Raw genomic sequence first — 5,000 nt, 5'->3', positions numbered from 1 at the left:
TAAATTTAGAAAAAGCAAACGAGTGAAATGTTTGAGATGATAATTTGCTGAAATGCAAGCTCGAATAGCCCCAGGGTTTCGAATGATTCCCCGCGCTTTATACATCTCTCTGTTTACAAACGGTGTATAAATGAAAGATCGCTTCAGATGGGTCGTCGCTGTTTGACGCGCGATGCTGTTCCTTTTTTTTTGTCTGTCTGTGCGTTTAGCTTCGCTAAACAAGTTAAATGGTTAAAAAGCGTCGAAAAAGCGAATACACACGCGACAAGACAAATCTAACGAGTAAAGGAACGCTCCGCTCCAAGATAAAAATGGTTGTTTACAATCAATACAGCGTTTCGGTACCCCTGATCGTAGTCTAAAACTGTGTAACAAAAGAGAGGAAAGCGAATGGTGAAGGAACTTCGAAGCCTCCGTGGCGTGGCTAGAACTTGTGATAAAAGTATGTTTGCAGCAATTATGCATGCTCCCGTTAAAACAGCATTTCAATGTCTCGCATGGCTTAAAGCTCTAGGAGGCTTCAACATTTAGAATACATACGGACTACTTCGTTTGTTAAAGATAAGCGAAGACCGCGCGACCATCGCTCGGTCGTCCAGTCCTCGAAAGTTTTGTTGCGTTCCAAAGAAGAGACAAATGGGGTTTACCCTTGCGCTAAGGGGAGAAGAAGAGAAAAGCAGTTGTTAAATCTAAGAGGTGTGTGGAGTACATCGCGTGTTGGTTAAAATTGTTAAATGAAGTATACGCGAAATGTTCTCTCGCTCTTGCTTTTCCTCTTGCTTCCGTGGCGCTCGAAAAGAAGGGATGATAAATAAAGAAACCTATTCGAAATCTCTTGTGGAACAAAAAATAATACGGACGGACGTTAAAATTGAACCGAGACGAAATGGATCGTCTTGCGAGTTGTCTTCGCTTTGAAATTGTTAAAAATTGATAAAAGCAATACGACGAAGCTGCAGTCCGCAAAATGTTTGAAGCAAAAAGGAAATAACACGAAAATTATGGGAACGTCGTGTCTCAACTTTTTTTTCCCTCTTGTGCTCGTTTCATCGAACGATAAATACAAACATTTTGAAACGAGAGAGGAGGAAAAATTGAATATGCGAAAGGTTGATTCACGCACAGTTTCTCTACGTGTTTGCTTTTTTGCTTCTTTTCGTTTATTTTTTTTTTTTTTTGCATCGAGCATCATTATTCACCTTTCGATGAAACCAAAGAAATTGACGACCTCAGAGTAGGCGAGATTACCCGCTGAATTTAAGCATATTATTAAGCGGAGGAAAAGAAACTAACTAGGATTTCCTTAGTAGCGGCGAGCGAACAGGAATGAGCCCAGCACTGAATCCCGCGGTACCGCCGCTGGGAAATGTAGTGTTCAGGAGGATCCGTTTATCCCGAGACATCGAATTGCGTCCAAGTCCATCTTGAATGGGGCCATTTACCCATAGAGGGTGCCAGGCCCGTAGTGACCGGTACGCGTTTCGGGAGGATCTCTCCTTAGAGTCGGGTTGCTTGAGAGTGCAGCCCTAAGTGGGTGGTAAACTCCATCTAAGGCTAAATACGACCACGAGACCGATAGCGAACAAGTACCGTGAGGGAAAGTTGAAAAGAACTTTGAAGAGAGAGTTCAAGAGTACGTGAAACCGTTCAGGGGTAAACCTGAGAAACCCAAAAGATCGAATGGGGAGATTCATCGTCAACAACGCTGGCTCCCGTTGGTGCGCGATGCCCCGGATGGACCTTCGGGTTCCATTAGCGAGGGCACACCACCTTCGGCGAATGTTCCGGCGAGGTAGTCGTGCACTTCTCCCCTAGTAGAACGTCGCGACCCGTTGCGTGTCGGTCTACGGTCCGAGGCGGAGCCTGTCCGTCACCTTAACGGTGTTCGTGACAGACCCTCGGTTGCCTGGCCGACTGCGCGACGGTACTCAGACGGTATCAGGCCGCAACCAATCCATTTTCGAATGTGTGTGCGTCAGGACCGCCGCAAGCTAGGTTCAGTTATAATTACCCGGATGTACGGACTATGCGCCGTCCCCGGGTCTGGCCAGCTGTTAGCAGGAGGAGTCCTTGGACTGGCCAAGCTTTGAATTACCGGTCGGCGACGCTATTGCTTTGGGTACTCTCAGGACCCGTCTTGAAACACGGACCAAGGAGTCTAACATGTGCGCAAGTCATTGGGATATAAATAAACCTAAAGGCGAAATGAAAGTGAATGTCGTCCTCTGCGTCGACCTAGGGAGGATGGGCCTCGTTACGATTAGGCCTCGCACTCCCGGGGCGTCTCGTTCTCATTGCGAGAAGAGGCGCACCTAGAGCGTACACGTTGGGACCCGAAAGATGGTGAACTATGCCTGGTCAGGACGAAGTCAGGGGAAACCCTGATGGAGGTCCGTAGCGATTCTGACGTGCAAATCGATCGTCGGAACTGGGTATAGGGGCGAAAGACTAATCGAACCATCTAGTAGCTGGTTCCCTCCGAAGTTTCCCTCAGGATAGCTGGCACTCGCTCGAACGTTATTGCGAGTCTCATCTGGTAAAGCGAATGATTAGAGGCCTTGGGGCCGAAACGACCTCAACCTATTCTCAAACTTTAAATGGGTGAGATCTCTGGCTTGCTTGCATCAAATGAAGCCATGAGATTTTATTATTGGATCAGAGTGCCAAGTGGGCCAATTTTGGTAAGCAGAACTGGCGCTGTGGGATGAACCAAACGCAGAGTTAAGGCGCCTAAGTCGACGCTTATGGGATACCATGAAAGGCGTTGGTTGCTTAAGACAGCAGGACGGTGGCCATGGAAGTCGGAATCCGCTAAGGAGTGTGTAACAACTCACCTGCCGAAGCAACTAGCCCTGAAAATGGATGGCGCTGAAGCGTCGCGCCTATACTCCGCCGTCAGTGGCAAGTGGGGCTGGACAAAATTTGGTCCTCCATGAAGCCCTGACGAGTAGGAGGGTCGCGGCGGTGTGCGCAGAAGGGTCTGGGCGTGAGCCTGCCTGGAGCCGCCGTCGGTGCAGATCTTGGTGGTAGTAGCAAATACTCCAGCGAGGCCCTGGAGGACTGACGTGGAGAAGGGTTTCGTGTGAACAGCCGTTGCACACGAGTCAGTCGATCCTAAGCCCTAAGAGAAATCCTATGTAAATGAGGTGTCCTAAAGCTCTCAGTTAAAAAGCAACAACAAAACTGTTAAATATGGCTAAATCGAATTTATAAGAAGTAGTTGCAGAGATGCACACCCATTGGGCGAAAGGGAATCCGGTTCCTATTCCGGAACCCGGCAGCGGAACCGCATACCATTCGGGCCCTCGTAAGAGTGTTCGTCGGGGTAACCCAAAATGACCTGGAGACGCCGTCGGGAGATCTGGGAAGAGTTTTCTTTTCTGTATAAGCGTTCGAGTTCCCTGGAAACCTCTAGCAGGGAGATAGGGTTTGGAACGCGAAGAGCACCGCAGTTGCGGCGGTGTCTGGATCTTCCCCTCGGACCTTGAAAATCCAGGAGAGGGCCACGTGGAGGTGTCGCGCCGGTTCGTACCCATATCCGCAGCAGGTCTCCAAGGTGAAGAGCCTCTAGTCGATAGATTAATGTAGGTAAGGGAAGTCGGCAAATTGGATCCGTAACTTCGGAATAAGGATTGGCTCTGAGGAGCGGGGCGTGTCGGGCTTGGTCGGGAAGCGGGTCTGGCTGACGTGCCGGGCCTGGGCGAGGTGAACGGTTGGCGACTTCGGTCGCGTCCCGGGATCCGAGCTCGGTCCCGTGCCTTGGCCTCCCGCGGATCTTCCTTGCTGCGAGGCTTCCGTGGCGGTTAACGCCGTCGTGGTCGCTTCTTCGGCCGCCATTCAACGCTTAGCTCAGAACTGGCACGGACTAGGGGAATCCGACTGTCTAATTAAAACAAAGCATTGCGATGGCCCTCACGGGTGATGACGCAATGTGATTTCTGCCCAGTGCTCTGAATGTCAACGTGAAGAAATTCAAAAAAGCGCGGGTAAACGGCGGGAGTAACTATGACTCTCTTAAAAGTCATACGCCAAAAGCAATACGCCGCTGGCTATTGACTAATTTCGCGCAAGGTCTTAGGAGATTGGGTCTCCCTTTCTCGATGCAGGTCCCCGTAGGCGGTCGTTTGAGGTGTCGGGGCTCTGCCCTAGTATCCGAGATCAGTCCTACGAGTCGTAGTTAAGCAAGCAGCCACCTCTTCTCTCTTAATTGTCTTAGGGTTATTCTTAAAAGCAAAACCACGGCAAAACCACCAGCCAAACGTGACATGATTCAGTTTTGGGAGACGACTATGACACAGGGGACAAACGAATCCCCCGATATCGAGCCAAAGAGACCAGAAATGCCAGACCTATGGGCTCCTGTACTCCCGGGAGAAATTAAGAAATCCTTTCCAGAGCTGACAACAAGTCCAGGCCCAGATGGACTCACAGCTAGACAACTTAAAGCTGTGCCATTAAACATACTAACAAGGATTTTTAACCTATTCATGATATGCGGTAAATTACCGCAGCACCTCCTTAGCGCAAAAACGACGCTAATTCCAAAAAAGGATGGTGCACAGCTCCCCGAGGATTACAGGCCCATTACGGTCCAATCTGTAATAACAAGAACCTTCCACAAGGTTATGGCAAGGCGTCTATTGAATAAGGTCTCACTCGATAATAGACAAAAGGCTTTTCTCCCCACAGACGGATGTGCAGAAAACATATTCGGCCTCGACCTAATACTTAAATACCACCGGCAAAACTTTAAGCCGCTTTATATGGCGTCTATAGATATAGCGAAAGCTTTCGATTCAGTGTCTCATAACACCATCAAAGACACATTACATATCATGGGCCTTCCTAAGCCCATGATACAATACATTATGGACACATATGAAAGAGGTTTGACCAAACTTTCATGTGGTGACTGGGAATCGGATGAAATTAAGCCGACACGGGGAGTAAGACAGGGGGATCCTCTGTCCCCCCTTATTTTTAACATGGTAATAGACCGA

The 5,000-nt window shown here is 49.0% G+C and overlaps 1 pseudogene; it reads left to right on the top strand.

The window, feature by feature from the left end:
- The first annotated feature begins 1,224 nt into the window (after positions 1 to 1,224).
- The window catches only part of LOC143307348 (large subunit ribosomal RNA), a 6,708-nt pseudogene continuing 2,932 nt past the window's right edge, over positions 1,225 to 5,000 (top strand).

Source organism: Osmia lignaria, unplaced genomic scaffold (assembly GCF_051020975.1).
Source record: "Osmia lignaria lignaria isolate PbOS001 unplaced genomic scaffold, iyOsmLign1 scaffold0051, whole genome shotgun sequence".
Lineage (NCBI taxonomy): Eukaryota > Metazoa > Arthropoda > Insecta > Hymenoptera > Megachilidae > Osmia > Osmia lignaria.
The sequence above is the reverse complement of the archived record's forward strand: the minus strand, read 5'-3'. Positions and strand labels throughout refer to the sequence as shown.